The sequence below is a fragment of the Carcharhinus amblyrhynchos genome, chromosome 1 (genome assembly GCF_965287045.1).
Source record: "Carcharhinus amblyrhynchos chromosome 1, sCarAmb.v2.hapA, whole genome shotgun sequence".
Lineage (NCBI taxonomy): Eukaryota > Metazoa > Chordata > Chondrichthyes > Carcharhiniformes > Carcharhinidae > Carcharhinus > Carcharhinus amblyrhynchos.
This window is the reverse complement of record NC_137324.1, coordinates 56,149,142-56,172,433: the sequence shown is the minus strand read 5'-3', so window position 1 is coordinate 56,172,433 and position 23,292 is coordinate 56,149,142. Positions and strand designations below refer to the sequence as shown.

The following is a 23,292-nucleotide window of genomic DNA, read 5'->3' as shown; positions in this document are numbered from 1 at the left end:
TTTGTAATTTTCATTGTTCATATATGCCAGATATGATTGCCCAAGTATGATCTATAAAATGCATCCAAACACCATTATGGTATAACAGCAAGAGAAGGTACAAGAAATTGAATCCAAGTGAGGCCTTTAATTGCCTCACTTGTTTTAGTTGGCTAGACTTCAACCAATAATATATGGTTGTTTATTTATCTTATAATACTGTATTTGTTAAGTTTTTTTTTTGAAGACTGCAGCTCTTTTCAATTTTATTTGAGCCTATATTCAAGGGCTGGAATTCTTCAATTCCATCTGCCCCACTACCAATGCCAGCAAGAACAGAAAATTTGGTGCTCAACCAAAACCCCATCCCAGATGTGGGCGAGGTTGGAGAATTCCAGCCAAGATGTATTATTACAGAAAAATTAAGCTATGCATGAGTTTACATTAATGTCTTATTTAAACACAGCAAATATGTTTGAAAACATAATTTATTAATTGTGTTTTGCACAACAATTGGAAATGAATTTTCCTGTGCTCTGAATTTTTCCATTATCACTCATTCCAAGGACCAGTGTTGCATGTTTTATAAGCATATTATTCAAGACACCGATATCACATTGCTGTACTGGAGGAGTGCTACATTTTCGGATGCTTCCTTTGGATACGTCAATCACCAGAAATGCTATTTGTCTCTTTGATGGATGTGAAGTTCGTGTTGTATAATTTGAACTAGTGCTTTAAGTTTTCTTACTATCATTGCTTAACCCACTAAGATAAATTAATTTATTGTTTTTGTGATCGTGAGGCTGCATTATTTCCCTTATATACTTAGTCATTTAATTCCATAATAATTCATAGATTAGGAGATTCTTTGAGATTCATCTGAATAATGTGAACAGCATTCTATTATTGCAAATATTCAATTTTCTCTGTACCCCAGAATTCTCAGAATCTTGTGGGTTGTACAGTGGTTAGCATTGCTGCCTCACAGCACTAGGGACCTGGTTTGATTCCCGGCTGGAGTCACTTTGTGTGGAGTCTGCACATTCTCCCCATGTCAGCATGAGTTTCCTCCAGGTGCTCCAGTCTCCTCCCAGAGTCTGAAAGACATGCCAGTTAGGTGTATTGGCCATGCTAAATTCTCCCTCAGTGTACCCAAACAGAGTGTGGCATCTGGGATTTGACAGTAACTTCATTGCAGTGTTACTGTGAGTCTACTTGTGGCACTAATAAATAAACCAAACTTTTCCATTTAGGATACAAATTGTCTTTGTGGCTTCTAAGGGCAACTTGCCATCTGTTTCTATGTTATGAGCAGTTGTGTGCTGTGTAAAAGTCCTAGTTAGAAACTAAGCTAAGACTACATCATATGTTAATCAAAGACTTTGTAGATGCCAGTGCGAGGAGACTGCCCTCTCATCAATCTTGGCTGTTTTGAAGATGCTCCAGAGGTGACAAATATTATGTTTTAATTCACCGCACCACTTAAGCCTGAAGGGAATGTAAACATTTGAAATGTCACTCTTACCTCCTATTCTAAAATTAAATGTTGATTTTTCAGCTGCCATGGTTGAACTTGATCTTTGCAAAAATCAGTAGCTCATATTCCTGCTAACTGAGGCTGTTGAAGTCCAGCATGTGTTCTGGTGGGATGGGGATTTCACTGTCAGCACACTTTACTTTACTTTTATAGTTGGCATCAGTTTTCACTACTGATGCAATCATTTGGTATAGATTTAAAAATATTGCTTAGAAGTCAAAGTTAGTTGTGTTGATCCTTCTTTTAAAGATACTGTTACAGCCATCTTATTTCAAAAATTCCCATGTGCTGTATTATATTTTCTTGTGCTGTGACTTTACACCCCCCGTTACTACAGATATGCTTGCACATTCTGAAATTCTCATTTGATAAATCTACAGGGAATTATATACAACTCCATGCCCGTGTTTATGCACTAGCTAAGCCTCCTCCTATCTAACCTCATCGAAACCTATCCTTCTAACCCTCTATTTCCTTCTCCCTCATATGGTCGCTGAGTTTTCCCTTACCTGTGTGTATACTATTTGCTTCAACCAGGCCCTGTGGTATTAACTTCCACATTCTCGTCACTGGGTAAAGAAGTTTCTACTGAATTCCTTCTTGGATTCTCAGTGACTTCCTGATACTGACTCTAGATGTGCTCCTCCCTACGAGAGGGAATATTCTCTTTACTCTTATTGGAATCTTTCATAATTAGTATTTATATTGGATACTTATTTTCAAAAGAGATCCACCATTATCGATTATTTCATGATACGGAGACATAACTATTACAAGTACCATCCTTATGCATCTTTTCTGTAAATAAACTAGTTGTGTTTTCCCTAAACTGGTGAATGAGCATCACAAAAGATGGGCCAAAAAGCAAACAAAGCACTTCTCTTTATTTCTAGAGAAATAGAAAGTAGAGAAGTTATGCTAAAAGAATAATGTTGGGCAAGTAGTATTTTCCCATTGCTAACTATCCATTATTATACTTCTCCTTTCTAGATGTTCTATTCCCTCATTTTTATTCATCCTTCCATTTTTCTCTACAACCATGAGGTGATTGGCCCATAATTCCTTGACTTTTTTCCTAATCTCTTCAGATTCACTCTTTATAATGCACTATATATAGAATGCATGCTTCTTTGCTAATCCTCAATTCTTCCGTCACGTCTTGATTCAATATGGAGACTCTAATGTTTAGTTTGTTGTTAATGAAATTTATTTTCCTTGTACTCCATTGAACACCACTGAAATGTTTTCCCTTGTACATTGCCAATATGGCTGCCCATGTTATTTTCTATTCTCCCCTCAAAATCAACTTCTCCGATCTGTTAACCTAGTTTGCACCACACTTGCATCCTTCTCCATAATCAGTTTAATGTCATATTATGGTCATTATTGCCTTGACATTCCTGTACTTTACTTCCCTTATCTGCTCTGGTTCATTCTCGATTACTAAATCCAATAATGATTTTTCCATGTTTAGTTTTTTAAATATTGGGTTAGAACAATGTTACAACTCCATTCCTTTGTTCTTTTTACTTACTTCAATGTCCAATTAATTACAGGGTGTTTGAAATATGACTACATATTTCTTCTTTTGCCACAAACTGCGTAGATGTTATCTGTGAGGGTGTCTCAAAACAAAACAGCAGTTCATGGTGGTGTACAGTTTTGCTTTTGGAACAGTGTAAGGATTCACTTGAAATCCCTAGATAGAATAACCAGCCCAGTTGCTGTGTAATGATTACTAAAGACTATTTATTAAATTAAAAAGACAAATGTATACAAAATGGGCTTGATACGCTTAGACAATTAAATATATAAATTACCAAACACACACGGTTTATATAGAAATTACCTTTTGCTCCAACATGTATATCTGTGATTCCTAAACTCAAGACTTTTCCATCCCCAAATGACATCCAAATTAAATATGCTAAAGTCAAATCCAGCTTGTTGTTACCTTAGAACACAAAGTTGGTGACTAAGTCTGGGAAGTGTCTTTTTCCTGGTCGAGCGAAGGTATTCAAGCAGCCTTTGCGAAGGTTCCTGCACTGTCTTGGTTCTTAAGGCTTCTTCGATGTTGACTTAACCTCCCTGGTTCTTGGATGATATAAATCTTCCTTGCTGTTAGATGTTAAACTGGCCTGCCTGCTTCTGCAGGTGCTGAATTTATACTCTGGTTCCTCTCCCCTCTGTGTATCTGGACTGTTTGCATCCCTCACATTCCATGTCTCTCGTTCCTTTTATTCTATTTGTTCTACATTCCTTTTGTTGTATTGTTGTTATTATTACATTATCCCTAATAAACACAGCTACTCTTTTTTTTCCCCCTCCATCTTTTCTGAATGTTACAGCCTGCAATGTTTAATTCCCAGTTCTGATTTTTCTCAAGCAATGTCTCAGTCACCTTGCACATTAAACTGTAACTACAATAACGCTGCAATAAAAATTAATTTATTTCTCCAGTGCTGCAGGGTCCTAGGACTAAAGTGAACAAAAACGTTGTGCTTATTGAAGCAAATTACATGCTCCAGTGATGGTGGAAGTTAGTCTGCAACCAGTTCGTATCTCCGGTTGTCAAGATGGAAGATTTGCCAGAATAGCTGTTGTAAACACTAAAACCATTTGGAATCTCTTGTACCAAGAAAGGCGTGTGACGCAGCTTATCCCTAGACGAGAAGGTCATCAGAATAATGGAATGGTAAGTTTAACCAGCTTACTCTACAAATAGTGCACACACTAATACAGTATATAGTCAAACATGATTCTACTGATCAAAATATCTGTCCTTCCTCAAATAAGGAAACTGAAATTGGACACGCTATACCAGATATTGTCTCAAAAACACCTATACAATTACAACAATAATTCTCCACTTTTATACACAGTCCCTTTTGTAATAAATGTCAACACTCCTTTTGCTTTTATTAAATGCTGCACCTGCATATCAACCTTTTGGCAATTCATGAACATGGACACCCAGATCTCTCTACCTTTTCACATGTATGTTGATGGTACCCAACTCTCCCTTTCTTTGGCTGCTGAATCCCTTGCTTGTACCTTTTTACTAGATTTAACTGTTCCAGGATACTCTAACCTCAACTCTCAAAGTTTCATTTCCCTATTGCCCCTTTGACCCTTGACCTGCATTGTCTCTCAGTCAAGCAATGTCTTGATTTTAAAACTTTGATCTTGATTTCAAATCCCTCCTTGGTCTCTCCCCTCCCCATCTCTATCTTCTCCAATGCCACAGCCCTTCAAGATACCTTTTTAATTCTGGCCTTTTGTGTATCCCCAATTTAAATTGCTCTGCTGTGCCTTCAGATGTCTAGGGCCCCAAGCTCTAGAATAGTCTCCCTTTGCCTCTAACTTTCCTTCTGAGACATTTCTTCAAACTTATTGCTTTGACCAAATTTTTGGTCATTTGACCTAATATTGCCTCATGTTATTCAGTGTCATATTGTTTCCTAATGTGCCTGTAAAGCACCTTGGGGCATTTTGTTACATTCGAGGCGCTATACAAGTGTAAGTAGCTAACTGGTGACATTTTGCAGCATTGATTGGCTCATAACTTTTGAGCTTTGGGGCATTGTATTTTTTTTGGGGGGGCTGGGGGAGTTGAATTTTTTTTTTGGTACAACCCAAAATGCACTGTGGAACTCTCGCTGCCAGACGTTCCCTGGAGAGGATTGCATGGCATTGTTCAGGAAGTTCAGACTTTGGATGGCTAATTGCCTTGCACTGGGAATCACCCAATAATGTGATGAACATAAGAACGTAAGAAATAGGAGCAGGAGTAGGCCAACTAGCCCTTCGAGCCTGCCCCGCCATTCAATAAGATCATGGCTGATCTGTCGTGGCTCAGTTCCACATTCTCGCCCTCTCCCCATAACCCTTAATCCCCTCTCTCATCAAAAACCCATCAACCCGCGTCTTAAAAATATTTAGCGAGGCAGCCTCCGCCACTTCAACGGGCAGAGAATTCCAGAGATTCACCACCCTTTGAGTGAAGAAGTTCCTCCTCAACTCTGTTCTAAACCGCCCCCCCTTTATCTTGAGGCTATGCCCCCTAGTCCTACTATCCTTTCTGAGCGGGAAGAGTCTCTCCACCTCTATCCTATCCATCCCATTCGTCATCTTATACGTCTCAATGAGATCTCCCCTCATTCTTCTAAACTCTAACGAGTACAAGCCTAATCTATTCAGCCTCTCCTCATAGCTCAACCCCCTCAACTCTGGCATCAGCCTAGTAAACCTCCTCTGCACTCCCTCCAAGGCTAAAATATCCTTGCGTAAGTACGGCGCCCAAAACTGCACACAGTACTCCAGCTGCGGCCTCACCAACGCCCTATACAGCCGCAGCAAGACCTCCCTACTTTTATATTCAATCCCCCTCGCGATGAAGACCAGCATCCCATTCGCCTTCCTGACCACCTGCTGCACCTGCAAGCTGGGTTTTTGCGACTCATGCACAAGGACCCCGAGGTCCCTCTGCACCGTCGCCTGCTGCAGTTTTTCTCCACGTAAGTAATAATCCTTCCTACCATTATTCCTACCAAAGTGGACCACCTCACACTTGCCAACGTTAAATTCCATTTGCCATTTCCTGGCCCGTTCACCCAGCCTATCTAAATGTAAATTACAAATTGAGCAGTTCTGGCAGTCTTGTAGCTATGCAGAAAAGAATTAGAATAATGAATAACACTCTTACTTCTGCACAACAATATAACTGAGCCATGGGACTTCCTGACAACCCATGGGAACACCTTCAGACAGATCTCCCTGTCTGAGTCAGAAGGTTGGACAAGAAGAGAATGGATTTCCAGTGAAGTAACTATGTGTGAAATGGCAATCTGACTCAACTGCCAATCTTCCCAGATGTTGTAGCCAATTATTTTCACTGATTACCAATTCCAATTCATCACTGAGAGAATAGATTTGTTATCATCACAACAAAGTAAAAGAGAAATGCCTATCACCACAAACTCTTATTGTACGTTTGACTTGAGACTTTACTTTTCCAGTGCCAACTTGCTATGTTCTACAAATAACAAATAATGCAAAATTTTGCACCTATTGCCTCACCTTACTGACCTCCTTAAGTATTGCACTCAAACTTGTAAAGAAGCATTAAAACTTTCACCCATGCATTAGTGAGCAGACAGTGTTTGGGAATCATGATGTTTAGTTGAGCTATGACAATATGTGCTTGATAGTCATTTCCTCTCTGTCATTTATATCTTTGTATGTTTGTATGTTTTTATGTTCCTTTACAATCCACTCTGTCTCAAATATCTGCTCATATCTTTTGATTCTTCAACTCTGCCCTCTTTTCCCCTCTTTAATACTTCAGTTGCTTCAATATTTCTCCAAGATACTAACTTTCTAAATTCTGCCCAACCATTAAGCATGGTCTCAACCTTTTACTGACAATCTGTTCAATCATTTCTCCCAAAGCTGCTTTTGGGCATTTTTTTTTCCCCTTGTTGTAAAGTGCATTGGGACATTTACTGGATTGAATGTTCTTTATAAGTACAAACTAAATCTTTTTAGTTTTTTTTGGGGGAGGGTGGTTATATAAAATGTTACTGCATTATATCATACTCAGCATAATTTGTTTTAAATGTTTCAAGGGCTTCAGCCCATTGGCATCTGACCTGGGGGCTGCAGTTAATATACAAGGGTGAGAAATTTAACTTTGTTTCAGTTGTCATTTCTTTTACATTTTTGTTCTGAAATTACACAGGCATCCTTAAAAGGCACTTAATCATAATCTTTGCTACGGAGCTCCAGAAATAGAAGTTATCAATTAGTCCACTGAAAACAAATACCAGTTCCAATTTAAATGTAAATTTGACAGCGCTGATTAATTGGACACTGTGTCAAGTTGTACAGAAGTTACCTTTTTTATTGCAAACCCCTTTGCAATATGCTAGCGCTGTTTCCATGCAGAGAATTTAAAATCAGGCCAACCTCCTTTCTCTGAGTTGGTGAGAAGCCAAAATAGACTAAACTTGTTTTCAACTTCACTTGCTCTCAAATTTCAAGTTGCTGGATCTTTTTGTCTACAAAATGTTCTGTCATGACTTTCTACCTCGTTTTGGTATTTGGGAGGCATTTTTTTCTCTTTGATGTTTGATTAATCCATTTATTAAAGCCTTCCTTCCCAAGTTTACTTTTTGAATTGCTTCCTATTTTTATAAATGACAAATGAACATAGCAGTAGGAACAGAAGTAGGCCATTCAGGCCCTTGAGCTGCACTGCTATTCAATAAAAATCCATGGCTGATCTGTTTGTATTTTAAGTTCCACATTCCCATCTACCTCTAAACTTTTTATTCCCTTGCCAAAAATGAATCAATCCAATAAAAATATTCAGTAACCCTCCACCTCCACCACCTTCTGAGTCAGAGTACCACATTTGCACAACCCTCAGAGATAAAGAATTTCCTCATCTCTGTCTTAAAAAGGTGAAGCCTAATTTTAAAATAGTGGCCCCTAGTTATGAACTCGCCCAGAAAAGGAAATAACCTTTCCACACACATCTTGTCAAGGTTCAGGATCTTGTAGACATCAATCAAGTCACACCTTACTCTTGTAAATTCTAGTGGAAACAAGCCCAGTCTGTCTTTTCTCATAAGACAACCCGTTCATTCTTGCTATCAATCTGGTAAACCACCTCCGAACTACCTCAAAAACATTTATGTCCTTTCTAAAATAAGGAGACCAAAGCTATACACGGTACTGAGATGTGGTCTCATCAATATCCTGTCTAACTGATGCATAAAATCCTTAATTTTATGTTCAGTTTCTCTCATAATAAAGAATAGCATTTCATTAGTCCTCTTATAGCGTGCTATGTATCTACCTCCTGACCTTTTGCCACTCCTGCATTAGAACACCTAAATCCCATTGCACCTTAGAATTCTGCAGTTCTCCCTTTAAGTCTTTTTATTCTTCCTGTGAAATTGAACAACTTCACGTTTTCCCACATTGTATTCTATCTGCCAGATTTTGGCACTCATTCACCTCTATCTGTCTGCAGCCTCTATGTCTTCACAACATACTTTTCATTTTTGTGTGCCATCTGCCTTCACTTTCCTCATCTAAGTCATTGCTATTAATTGTAACAAGTCAAGGCCCCAGCACAGACCCCTGCAGGATTCCACTCGTCACATCCTACCAATAAGAAAAATGCCCATTTATGCTTACTCCATTTTAGTCAGCCAACCAATCTTTTATGCACCATGAGGTTTTAATTTCTTCAATAACCTTTGATGTGGCACCCTATCAAAAGCCTTCTGGGAATTCAAGTACAGTATGTCTACAGGCCCACCTTTATCCACAGTGCATGTGACTCCCTCAAAGAATTCCAATAAACTGGTTAAACATAATTTCCCTTTCACCAAACCAATGGCTCTTTCCAGTTACCGAGCTTTTCTTAATGCCCAGCTGTAATCTCTCTAAATTCTAACATTTTTCGAATGACAGACATCAAGCTATCTGGCCTAGAATCATAGAATCCCTATAGTACCTAAGCAGGCCATTTGGCCCATCGAGCCTGCACCAACTACCTGCCAGCCCCCTGACACTAAGGGGCAATTTAGGATAGCCAATCCACCCAACTTGCACATCTTCGGAATGTGGGAGGAAACCAGAGCCCTTGAAGGAAATCCATACAGACATGGGGTGAATGTGCAAATTCCACACAGTCACCCGAAGCCAGAATTGAACTTGAGTTCCTGGTGGTGTGAGGCAGCAATCCTAACCATTGTGGCAGTGTGCCTAATAACTTCCTGTTTTCTGCCTCCCTCATTTCTTGAATATTTGTATTTGATACTTTCTGCTGTGATGGAAGCCTTCCAGAATCCACCAAATTTTAGAAAATTAACCGCAATACCTCATCTGTCATCCCTGTTAAGACCCTCGGATGAAGTCAGGAACCAAAACACTAACCATTTAACCCATAATAATGAAATATATAATTTAGTATTTCGCTTTTCAACAGCTGGATTTTCTTGGGCCTTGAGTGTTCGGATGGTCAAACCCCACTGGTCCTTTCAATTCTATTGAGTTTCCAGTAAATGACTGTCAGAAGGACATTATGGCACTTTTGCTAATTACAGCATTACTCATTGACTGGTATTCAAAATCTGTCTGATGCTCTTCCTAAATGCTGATTGCATGATGTGGGGCATTTTTGACATTCTATTGCTATTTTGGGCCTCTTGCCTCACTAATTCCTGTTAATCTGTCAGCAAATTCCTGCGCTCCTTCCAGAGCGCTCTCACTCCTTCTCTTTTCCTTTTGTAGATTTTGAATTGTTTTTATTTCTGTTTCATTAATTGCTTCATAAATTAACTAAATATCTACGAATGGGAAAATCTCCAGTGGGATCAGAATTATCAAAAAAAAAATGAATATTGATTGTTCAGCATAACAAATTATCTTTGGAGACTAGTAACTCTTTATTAAAGGTCTCTGTCTTGAATACTAATTGCCTTTTTTTATTTCCCCCTTCTATTTTGTTGCTGAGAGAACAAGCAAATGGACCACTCCTGGTTCTGTGCTAACTTTGTGATGTATTGTAACTGACTGAGTTTTTCTTCCCCTTTTCTGTAGGCAGGACCTCGTAATTGCCACAAGACTGAGATGAGGAACTCTCATTATTGACGTATTTGTTGTTTCTTTTGATCTTATTAGAAATTGACTAGCAGTTACCTGGGATGATGCTGACAAATTGACCAGCAATGTTACAGAATTTCACTGATTTATGGGTGAAGCAATAACTTAATCTCTAATTGAAAGGTATTTAAACTCAAAACGGGCAGAGCCCTGTTTCACCTCTTAGTAACATTGATGAGGAAAAATTTGACAGTGTATGCAACAGATTAGATTTTATCAAAAAACGTTGTGTTCCCTTACATTCACTTATTCTTCCTAACATTTGTAAATGTTTTATGGAATCTCTAGTTGAGGAATAGGTTTGCATGTTTTGTATATGTAAATCCCCTTCTATTTGGAGACTGCCATGAATTGATGATACCAGACAGCTGGACAGTTAGTTCAGTTTGCCGAGGAAAAAATTGTCTCACCTCAGATTATTTTGTGACTTTTATTACTATTTTTCTCTAACATGATGTGGGGGAGAAATGAGAGATTTATGGGAATCCCCAAAAACAGAATTGTATCTGGCACCAAGATGGTAATTAGCAAATATCTGTGTGGTGTGAGTCTGCACATTACAGCATATTAAATCTATTTATTGAAAGTTGTCATCAACTAGGGGCAGATGTAACAGAGCATGGTTTAAATTATGCTCTAAAAAGTAATGTTTTTTTTTGCCATTCAAATTCCATTCTGAAAACTATTATTTTTCTAGAATTAAAATCATAATTTTGATTCTTAGGAGTATAATTTTGTAATTGATTTGTGGACATTATGATGATAAAGTTGAAAACCAAAGCTCTTGTGCAAGCTATACATGAAGTAATAGTGTTGCAAAGTTGTAGCATAATCCAGGCTATCAGAAGCTGTTTTCTAAATCACTTTAGATTTATTGTTGCACTTCCTCAGTGTGTGTGTGTGTGTGTGTGTGTGTGTGTGTGTGTGTGTGTGTGTGTGTGTTATTTATTTATATATATTTTTATATAATGTGTGCATACATGCATTACTCACATTGTATATATTTTTTAGTCTTCCTGTCACCCCAAATTAGTTTCATTTTTCATTCCTTGTTCATGCTAGGGAAACTCTGTGGGTTTTTGCAGCCCTCCTGTAGATAATGGAAATGCCTGGTTCAGTAATATTTGGCTATGGAATGCATTTATAAAATATAAGCTGCTTCTAACCTGACACACAGTTGGAGTTAACAGTAAAACAATTTTATCATCCTATGTGACTTTCCTCCTTCCTCGATTCCCAGGCTGTTGAAATGAAGATTGATTCACTTCATCATCCCCTCTAACTTTTACTTCCAGAATTCTTTTTCCCCCACAACCTAAGGGCATTAGGAACCAAACTTGCCTTCACTGAGCCACTATTTATGAATTGGGTTTACCATGTTTTGTCCCTTGGCCTTTCCCAGACTTTAGGAGTGAGTTTACACCTTTGGACTGGGGAGGCAGTAGACAGCTTGTTAAATCTAGCTAACAACCAGCTTGCTGACTGCCCTGCCAGCCCACCCGCCCCAGTCCCAACTGCAATTGTACCAGCAATAATTTGGGAGGGGGGGGTGGTGGTGGTGTCAGGAAGCCCATCACCAATGAATGCCCACTTCAGGGTCTTATCCCACACGTCTGGGTTTCAACTCGTCACAGGAGAGGCCCATGCCATGTGGCCATCTGGCAGGTTTCTGTGTTGGCTGCTGGCAGGTAGGGATAGGCTGCTCCATATGGGCACTCGAGGACCCTACTAAGGTTTAACCTCCTGCTTCCTCAGGGTGCCTTCCTGCCATTGTCTGTCGAGCCCCAGCTCCTCACTGTGGCCTGCCAACTTGAAACCAGGTGAAACCCTCAAACGTACGCCCAAATCCTGATGCAACACTGTACATTGTGTCCCGAAGTGCAGGTGAACTGGTGTTACCCATGTCAGGCCATCCCCACTAGGACTGAAAGTGGGGAATTTGGCACCCTGTATAGTTCAGCCCTTGATGTGCTGTGATATCTCACTGTGTCCTTTTTCTTAAAAAAACAGCAGTTGGAACCTTAGTTTTTCCCCTTATCCAAAGACTTTGAAGCCTTCTGTTAGAATAACTTCTGTCATGCTCCCAGCCCAGACTGAGAATGGAATTTGCAGATTCCTACAACGGGTTGGATGTCTGCCACACTTTTAAAGTGTTTATCTTTCTTGTCTTTATGTAGTGGAAATTCTATTATTGAATTTGGTGATTCAGTCTTCGCCAGCTTTTGACATCAAAATGTTCTTCAGTAACATTCATGAATTTTTGCCTGTTGCTTCTTTCAACATGGCAAGGAATGTTCTTCATGTTTCAGCCAGTTGCTGAGGCCCGCAAACGTTTGTGACAGTCACTCATATTTTTCAAAGAAAGCTACTGAAATGGATCAAGGTTTGCATAGAAACCACTTAAGCCTGTTTTTTAAAATGAGCAAACGTTTGAGATCATGGGAATAATTTTCACTTGTGGGTGAAAAATGGGTAGTTGTTTTGACCCTATTATATGCCTGTCACTATCGTCTGCCTGCTCCCAAGTACCTTTTATTATTTGCATTTATTTTCTCTCGGAACATGACATCATCCCTCCCACCAATTTGAAATATACGAGTGACCAACTTTTTTTTAATGTTTATTGGTCTAAACCTGATCCAAGGAGAGCAACTGAAAGCATGGAAAGTTTACCAAACCAATTTATGTCCATTTGCTCTTTTATTGGCCATAGCTTTTTGGAAGTATTGTTCTTCAATAGTTAGTCAAGTCAGGAGACCCCAAATCCGGCTTTAAGTGCCCGATAGTCAACTATAGAACATAAGAACATAAGAACATAAGAACATAAGAAATAGGAGCAGGAGTAGGCCATCTGGCCCTTCGAGCCTGCCCCGCCATTCAATAAGATCATGGCTGATCTGTCGTGGCTCAGTTCCACTTTCCCGCCCTCTCCCCATAACCCTTAATCCCCTCTCTTATCAAAAACCCATCAACCCGCTTCTTAAAAATATTTAGCGAGGCAGCCTCCACCACTTCAACGGGCAGAGAATTCCAGAGATTCACCACCCTTTGAGTGAAGAAGTTCCTCCTCAACTCCGTTCTGAACCGCCCCCCCTTTATCTTGAGGCTGTGCCCCCTAGTCCTACTGTCTTTTTTGAGCGGGAAGAGTCTTTCCACCTCTATCCTATCCATCCCATTCATCATCTTATACGTCTCAATGAGATCTCCCCTCATTCTTCTAAACTCTAACGAGTACAAGCCTAGTTTATTCAGCCTCTCCTCATAGCTCAACCCCCTCAACATGTTTCAGCAGAGTTACAGAATAATTTTTGTTCAGGTTATGCTTAATTGCATTGAGCCAAGATTTGATTTATAAGACCGAACATAGAACATTACAGCGCAGAACAGGCCCTTCGGCCCACGATGTTGCGCCGACCAGTTAAAAAACAATGACCCACTAATCTAAACCAATCCCTTTTCGTCCATAAACCTATTCACGGATCTCTTAAACGCCCCCAAACTAGGCGCATTTACAACTGCAGCAGGCAGGGCATTCCAATCCCTCACCACCCTCTGGGTAAAGAACCTACCCCTGCCTTCCGTCCTATAACTACCCCCCCTTAATTTAAAGCCATGCCCCCTCGTGCTAGCTTTCTCCATCCGAGGAAAAAGGCTATCACTATCCACCCTATCTAAACCTCTAATCATCTTATATGTTTCAATAAGACCCCCTCTTAGCCGCCTTCTTTCTAGCGAAAACAACCCCAAATCCCTCAGTCTCTCCTCATAGGACCTCCCCTCCATACCAGGCAACATCCTGGTAAACCTCCTCTGCACCCTCTCCAAAGCCTCCACATCCTTCCTGTAATGTGGGGACCAGAACTGCACACGGTACTCCAAGTGCGGCCGCACCAGAGTTGTGTACAGTTGCAACATGACGCTGCGACTCCTAAATTCAATCCCCCTACCAATAAACGCCAAGACACCGTATGCCTTCTTAACAACCTTATCTACTTGACTCCCAACTTTCAGGGATCTATGTACACATACACCTAGATCCCTCTGTTCATCCACACCATTCAAAGTCCTCCCGTTAGCCCTATACTCGACACATCTGTTATTCCTACCAAAGTGAATTACCTCACACTTCTCCGCATTAAACTCCATCCGCCACCTCTCGGCCCAGCTCTGCAACCTGTCTAAGTCTCCCTGCAAACTATGACACCCTTCCTCACAATCTACCACACCTCTGACTTTGGTGTCATCAGCAAATTTACTATTCCACCCAACTATACCCTCATCCAGATCATTAATAAAAATTACAAACAGCAGTGGCCCCAAAACAGATCCCTGAGGCACACCACTCGTAACCGAACTCCATGATGAATATTTACCATCAACCACCACCCTCTGTCTCCTATCTGCTAGCCAATTTCTGATCCAATTTCCTAGACTACCCTCAATCCCATACATCTGCATTTTCTGCAGAAGCCTACCATGGTGAACCTTATCAAACGCCTTACTAAAATCCATATATACCACGTCAACTGCCTTACCCCCATCCACCTCTTTGGTCACTTTCTCAAAAAACTCAAAGGTTAGTAAGGCACGACCTACCGGCTACAAAACCGCTACAAAAAACATGGAGGGAGGTGCAGTGAATTATGAACAAAAAAGGAGAGATTATACATTGGAGGGGGCATCAAATGAAGCTTTGTGCATAGATCTTAGGAATAAAAAAGGGGCAGCCACATGGTTAGGCATTTATTATAAACCCCCAGATAGCTAGAGGGATATTGAGGAGCAAAAATATGTGCTCAGTTTATGGAGGTGTGTAAAAACTAATAATAGGGTTATTAGGTGATTTCACTTTTCCCAACATTAACTATACATCATGTAAATGGCTTGGACAGAGCAGATTTCTTGAAATGTGTACAGGAAATCTTTTTAAATCAATACGTAGAGGGCCCAACAAGGGAGGGAGCTGTGCTGGACCTCATTCTGGAGAATGAAACTGGACAGGTCTTCGGGTGATGGTGGGGGAGCATTTTAGTGATAGTGATCACAACGTTGTACAATTTTAAACTTGTTATGGACAAGGAAATAGATAAGCTTGAATTGGAGGAGAGTGGATTTTAGTTAAATAAGACAGGATCTGGCCAAGGTAGACTGGGAACAGCTACCAATGGGAAGATCTACAGAAGAGCATTGGGGAGTATTCAAAAAGCAAATGGGGAGATTGCAAGTCCAGCATATTCCCTCTAGGGGGATAGGTAAGAATAACAAGCCCAGAGAACCATGGATGACCAGAGATATTCAGGATACAATGAAAAACGATCAGTGGAGGCATTAGTGAGGTATAGAAAGTGCAGGGTGAAAGTTAAAGCAATTAGGAATGCAAAGGGGATATGAGGAAGCTCTTGCTCGTAAAAGTAGAGAAAATTCTAAGATCTCAAAGGGAAAAGAATAACCAGGGAAAGAATAGGGACCAAGGGGAGAATCTGTGGGTGGAGCCAGAGGATATTGGTAGAGTGTTGAATGAATACTTAACATCCATCTTCATCCAAGAGAATGAGTACAGTGGTATGGAATTCAGGCAGCGAGTGTAAGTTTTTGAGCAAATTGACATAGGAAAGGACAGGGTATTGGAGGTGTTTGCAGCCTTAAGCCTTAAAAGTGGATACATCTCCTGTCATACCTAACAAATTTGATTGAATTTTTGATGAGGTGACCAGGTGTATAGACAAGCACAGTGCAGCTGATGTAGTTGAAATGGATTTAAGCAAAAACTTCAAGGGAGACAGTAAAGAATGTAAATTCACATGGGATACAGGGTAATTTGATAAATTGGATTCAAAATTGGCTCAGTTGTAGGAGACAGAGGGTGATGGTAGACAGCTGCTTTTGTGACTGGAAGCCAGTGTCTGGGGGCATAACCCCGGGGATCTGTTCTGGGTTCCCCTCTTATTTGATATTCATATAAATGGCATTGACTACGTGGGGGTAGAATTAATAAGTCTGTGAATGACACAAAGATTGGACGGGTGGTTAACAGTGAGGCGAAGTGTCTTTGGCTACAAGAAGGGATAGACGGAATGGTCAAACGGGCAGGTAAGCGGCAGATGGAATTTAACTCTGAAAAATGTGAAGTGATATAATTTGGAAGGAATAATTTGACAGAGTATTCAATGAATGGTAGGATACCAGGAAGTTCTGTGGAACAAAAGGACTTTGGCATGTTTGTCCATAGATGTCTGAAAGCAGAAGGATATGTTACTATGGTGTGAAAAAGGTATATGGGACTCGTGCCTTTTATCAATTGAGGCACAGATTATAAAAGCAGGGAAGTCATGTTGGAGCTGTATAGAACTTTGAGGCCTCAGCTGGAGTGCTATGTGCAGTTCTGATCGTCACTTTATTAGAAGGGATGTGATTGCACTGGAGGTGGTGCAGAGAAGATTCACTAGGATGCTGCCTGAGATGGACTGTTTAAGCTATGAAGAGAGGTTGCATAGGTTTTCATTGGAGCAGAGAAGACTGAGGGGGCAACCTGATCAAGGTGTACAAGATTGAGAAAGATGGACATCATGGATAAGGAACAGCTATTCCCCTTAGTTGAAGGGTCAGTCATGAGGGGACATAAGCTCAAGGTGAAGGCCAGGAGGTTTAGGGAGATGAGGAAAAACCTTCTCACCCAGAGGGTGATGACGGTCTGGAATGCGCTGCCTGGGAGGGTCGTGGAGGCAGGTTGCTTCATATCCTTTAAAAAGTATCTGAGCACTTGGCTTCATTACATTCAGGGCTATGGGCCAAGTGCTGGCAGATGGGATAATCATAGAATCCCTACAGTGCAGAAGGAGGCCAGTTGGCCCATCGAAACTGCACCAACAGCAATCCCACTCGGGGCTCTATCCCCATACCTCCATGTGTTTACCCTAGCTAATCCCCCTGACACGAAGGGATAATTCATCATGGCCAATCAACCTAACCACACATCTTTGGGAGGAAACCGGGGCACCTGGAGGAAACCCATGCAGACAAGGGGAGAATGTGCAAACTGCATATGGACAGTGATCCAAGGCTGGAATTGAGCCTGGGTCCCTGGCACTGTGCGGCAGTAGTGCTAACCACTGTGCCACCATGTTGACCCAACTAGGTGGGACTTCAAGTGTTTCTAATGTTCTGGTGCGGACTGCAGAAGGATATGGTTTGATTGAGCAAGTGAATGAAATGATGGAAGAGGTGATTTAATGTAACAAAATATTGATAAGAATGGCAGATGGGAATATAATCAAACTAGGACAACACATGAGGTTGGAAGAGTGATCCAAAAAATATAGTGCCCAAAACTGAAAGCAGTTCATTTAATATCCACAAGACTGATCTCCGTATCTGTTGGAAAGATTGGAGAAACTTGGGCTTCTGAGCATTGAAAGGTGGAAGTCACTGCCACACTGAGTGCTTGAACCAAGTATTATTGGCACGTTTAGGCTAGGGCTTGCACACATGAGATTGATGACAGCAGACAGATATGGGTGCAGAGAGATAATTAAAGTGGGAGGGGACTTTTTGGAGTACAGGCCACTTGGGTCAAATTTTGTAATTGCTTTGTAATTCGGTGATTAATAAGTGATCTTGTAAAAATTTAAGATAGTTGAATGGAAGTCTAGAAAATTACTTTGAACTCAGTTGTGAAAATTGGACAAGGGAAATGAAATCAAATGTTTACAGGCCAAGACTGAACTGATAGCTATAAATTCTTCATGCATGGGATGGACCAGATTAGAGGAGTGGAAGAAAAGCCCTAGAATTATTTAAACCATTGGCCAGCACAGTAAGGTTGTGGAGAGACAATTATGGGGTCTTTCTGGAGATCCTAAAATGGACATTCAGCAAATATTCTACATTCCTCACATCACTGTTCTCTCCACAGTCCTGATGACAGGCCATTGACCCAAAACATTAACCATTTCTCCACATAGTCGCTGCCCTGCTGAGCATTGTAAGAAGTCTCTCAACACCAGGTTAAAGTCCAACAGATTTATTTGGCAACACAAGCTTTTGGAGCACTGCCCCTTCATCAGGTGAGTGGGAGTTGTTCACAAACAGGGCATATATAAACACAAACTCAATTTATGGTTGTAAATAATGGTCCACCGTTAACTTGTAAATTGAGTTTGTGTCTTTATGTGCACTGTTTGTGAACACAACTGCCACTCACCTGATGAAGGGGCAGTGCTCTGAAAGCTTGTGCTGCCATAGAAACCTGTTGGACTTTAACCTGGTGTTGTGAGACTTCTTACTGTGCTTACGATGATCTTTGCGCCATCGATGGAGACGGGAGAGGTTCCAGAAGATTGGAGGATTGCGGATATGGTTCCTATATTCAAGAAAGGGAATAGGGATAGTCCAGGAAATTACCGACTGGTGAGTCTAACCTCAGTGGTTGGTAAGTTGATGGAGAAAATCCTGAGGGACAGGATTTATGAACATTTAAAGAAGTTTAATATATCAAAAGTAGTCAGCATGGCTTTGTCAAGGGCAGATCGTGCCTTACGAGCCTGGTTGAGTTTTTTGAAGATGTGACTAAACACGGTGACGAAGGAAGAGCGGTAGATGTGGTTTATATAGACTTCAGCAAGGCGTTCGATATGGTCCCCCATACAAGACTTCTTGAGAAAGTGAGAGGGCATGGGATCCAAGGGGCTTTGGCCTTGTGGATCCAGAACTGGCTTGCCTGCAGAAGGCAGAGTGTGGTTGTGGATGGATCTTTTTCTGCATGGAAGTCGGTCACCAGCGGAGTGCCCCAGGGATCTGTTCTGGGACCCTTGCTGTTTGTAATTTTCGTAAATGACCTGGATGAGGAAGTGGAGGGATGGGTTGGTAAGTTTGCTGATGACACAAAGGTTGGTGGTGTTGTGGATAGTCTGGAGGGATGTCAGAAGCTGCAGCATGATATAGATAGGATGCAAGACTGGGCAGAGAAGTGGCAGATGGACTTCAACGCGGATAAATGTGTAGTGGTCCATTTTGGCAGGTCCAATGGGATGAAGGAGTATAATATCAAGGGTAAGACTCTTGGCATGTAAAGGATCAGAAGGACCTTGGGGTCTAGGTCCATAGGACTCTTAAACCGGCCTTGCAGGCAGAGGATGTGGTGAAGAAGGCGTATGGTGTACTGGCCTTCATCAATTGAGGGATTGAGTTTAGGAGTTGGGAGATGATTCTGCAGCTTTATAAGACCCTAGTCAGACCCCACTTGGAGTACTGTGCTCAGTTCTGTTTGCTTCATTACAGCAGGGATATGGAAGCTATTGAAAGGGTGCAGAGGAGATTTACAAGGATGTTGCCTGGATTGGGGAGCGTGCCTTATGAGGATAGGTTGAGGGAGCTCAGTCTTTTCTCCTTGGAGACATGAAGGATGAGAGGTGACCTGATAGAGGTTTATGAGATGTTTAGAGGTGTTGATTGGGTGGATTCTCAGAGGCTTTTTTCCAGGACTGAAATGGTCACTACGAGAGGACACAGGTTTAAGGTGATGGGGAGTGGATACAGAGGAGATGTCAGGGGTAAGTTTTTCACTCGGTGGGTGAGTGGAATCAGCTGCCGTCGGTGGTGGTGGAGGCAAATTCAGTAGGGTCTTTTAAGAGACTTCTGGATGAGTAAATGGGACTTAATAGGATTGAAAGTTATAGGTAGGCCTAGTAGGTAGGGATATGATCGGCACAACTTGTGGGCTGAAGGGCCTGTTTGTGCTGTAGTTTTTCTATGTTCTATGTTCTATCCCAGTCCAACACCGGCATCTCCACACCACTGCTGAGCATTTCCAGCATTTTCTGTGTTATTCAAATAAACTGGGATCAGTTCTGTTGTTCCATCAACTTTGCTATAATAGATCAATGATTGCGGGGGATAAATTTGGATGGACAAATCTATCCAAAGTGTCAAATTGGCAAGGGCCATAAATGGGGAGCAAGAGAACGCTATGCATAGGGCCATTGACAGTTAAATAACACTTTGAATATTTTGAGGATACACACAAATGCTAAATGATGTTGAGGGAGCATTACACACTAGAAGTACAAAATAAAATATCTACAGGAGATTGATCTGAGATTTTAGTAGATCACACTGTATAACTATGAATAGTTGAGATTAATAAAAAAGCTTAACTGTTTTTAGAATGTGTAACATCAGCTTTAACTTGAATAGTGCCCTTATATGGAAACAGGCCCCAAAGGCACTTGACAGAAATGTAAACATTAGATGCTGAACAAAAGAAGCAGGTATGGCATTGGCAGGGGCATCCATGGGCTCAGATGCAAATGCTGGAAGAGGATATTTAGCTTGTACAAATACTGATCTGACTGTGGCTGTTGTGTATGTTTCTGGGCACCATACCATATTGGGAATACTTTGCCCTTGGATGCTCAAAGATGCTGGAGGGCAACAGGAACCTTGATTTCTGCTTATCCAAAGCTCCCCTGCAAAATTCTGTGCTACTTATTCATCACCACCTGTCATTCAACTTAAAAATTTTAATTCGTGTTCAAATTCTGACTTCACTGCTCCTCATTTCTGTTACCCCTCCAACCCTACCATGTCTCCAAACTTCTGTTCCTCTCACTCAACCATCTTGAGTCTCCCATTAGCAACTACACTCTGTCGCCTCAGTCCCAGGCTGTGTAATTCCAACCCCAAATCTCTCTATCACATTCGTGACCTAAGTAAAACTTTAGTAAAGTTTTTTATCATATTTCTTTGTGATACATTTTAGGCACTCAAAAAAGCACAGTGCAACTGCTGTCATCACCTTCCTGTGTCAACTTCCTTCCTGACCCTAAAACCAATGGTTTGTTTCTCGGCATCTTCTACAGTCCACTCTTCCCATTGTTGTTCTAACTTATTAAAGATTTGTTTTCAAAATTGCAGGTCTTTGGCAGAATCTTACAGCCCTTTGCACTGGCTGGATTTTCTGGTCCAGCCACAGTGAACGAAGATTTGGCTGAGTACCAAATTCTCCATCTTTGCTGCAGCAGCAGTGGGACATGAGCAGCAATTAGTAAGATTGTGCCCGATCTAGACTATTTTTGGAATCATTTGACCAGTTCTGATCTATTGAGTTTAATTAATAACACAATCTAATTGAGTGGCAGAGCAGGCTTAGCTGGGGGTGAGGTGGGGTGCAGAATGGGTTATTTTTGTTCTTCACTTCAGGTTGGTAAAAGTATGAAATAACACGAGTACAAAATGTCCAGTCTAAAATTGAACTAGACTCTCAGTCTCAGGATGAAGTGAATAGCAGAAAGAAGGGAATTCAAACACTGCAAATAAATCTCTCCCCACCCACAAAAAAACAGCTGAATAAACGCCTGGTGATTATCAAGTTATGTATTGATCTACAGAGCTAAATGTTCTTTGGAATATAATTTCTTTTGCTGCTTAGAACCATTTGAATGGAATGATGATTAACAATTGGTTAAATGACTGAAAGATTAGATTGGCCTTTTAAAGTTCTGCTGAATTCTAATTTGAATTGATGCACTGATAGTACTTGTTTACCAAATATCAATGTATTGCAGTAGTAAAGTTAGAAAATTCTGGAATGCTGCGTTATTACAAAAATTGCTCATTCAGCATAGGTTAGGAAGGACACAATTCAATTCATCACAAAACTAAAGCTGTTAACAACTGAAATAAATGACAAAGACAGGTGGTAATTTGATTCACAAATTTTGATATAAGGTGTTAATCGTGAAGATAAATAGTTCTGTTTCTACTCTTCAAAATTTGGGGAAATGTATAGCGCTGGGAAAAAATTTAAAAGTTGAAAACCAGAGGGACAGTCAGATGGAACTTGTACTACCATTTTAAAAATAACACACCAGGATTATCCAAGTAGATAACATTAATTACTCCCTAAGGTACAGTTTGTTGACATGATGGGTTATTTTGCAGCAATATTTAAAATGAATGTGACCAAATCCAAACCAAAGAGTATTGATTAAATATGGTATTGGTATAAGCACTTGAACAAAGGATAATGACAGACATCCAAGTGTAATTCAAGTGAGCTGTGTAGTAACATACTGAAAACATGAGTGATAGGTGATGAACGTTACTTTTTATTGATTTGGTTTGTCATTTATAACAAATGAACAGTGGAAACATCAGAGGGTCTGTCCGCTTTGTTTGATTTGTAAATGGCTGTGGTGCAGCATGGAAGATTGGAACCAGTTCATTGTTTGAGTCAAAGGCAACCTGCCGTATTTTAGGCATGATTGTCGATTAGCGGAGTGGGTTGTCTAGCCAATGCAATTTGGGAGTATAGACCTTTCATTCAAGATTGGAGTCCTTCTCATTCTAGGTCATCCAATTAGCCAATGCCTCATCTGGTAGGGTGGTTAATCATGTTCTTGTGCTTTTACAGTTCTAACCTGTGCCTACAATCTCTCTTGGCATGTGTATATTGGATGTATTCTGCAGCCAGCCAAGGACTTCACATTACTCCATCTCTGGCAGTTTGTCAAGCTTTCCAACTTCTTCCACCCTCTTATTTGGCATCTATATCTTCTACTGGCTAGACCCTAAGCTGAGTGATTCCTTTCTAAACCTCCACATCTGTCATCCTTTTAGACCGCGTTTAACCAAGTGGGGGTTTTATCAGTCTCCTTGTATTGCTCAGTTTTTGTCTGATTCTGTTCCTGTGAAGCATCTTGGGATATTTTATGAGGGAGGCAATTTTTTTGTTTGTTTTTTGTTTTGCGTACACACCAGTGATAAAGGTGGAACCAGCGGTGTACCTTTGTGTGATGTCTCTTCATGGTGAGTGTGTATTCACTACAATCAAATGAAAACTCTCCATTTTGTCAAAAATTTGATTGAGGTTTTCAAGTATGTTAAGTTTTGTGGACATCAAAAAATTCAGAGACCATTAGAAAAAGTAGTAGAGATAAGAATGCAGAATTTTTTTGAATGAAGAATTTGGCAAAATACATTCTATAAAAAATGGATGAAGTCTTATAGTTTGGTACTCACTTAAATTTGAAGAACATCATATTTGTTGACTGTTAGACTGGCAAAGCTCAAACTATTTAAACAGCAGCTTTTGCTGG

General features: G+C 40.6%; 1 protein-coding gene across 9 annotated transcripts in view; it reads left to right on the top strand.

Moving 5' to 3' along the window:
* atosb (atos homolog b) overlaps window positions 1-23,292 on the top strand; it is a 145,530-nt gene that overhangs the window by 81,760 nt on the left and 40,478 nt on the right. For 7 of the 9 annotated variants that reach the window (XM_080184845.1, XM_080185058.1, XM_080184988.1 and 4 more), the window contains 2 exons: window positions 3,980-4,214; window positions 10,217-10,321. The gene's annotated coding sequence lies outside the window, so the exon portion shown is untranslated. Of the gene's footprint in view, window positions 1-1,370; window positions 1,431-3,979; window positions 4,215-10,216; window positions 10,322-23,292 lie in introns of all 9 variants that reach the window. The other 2 variants (XM_080185283.1, XM_080184917.1) reach the window with 2 other exon arrangements.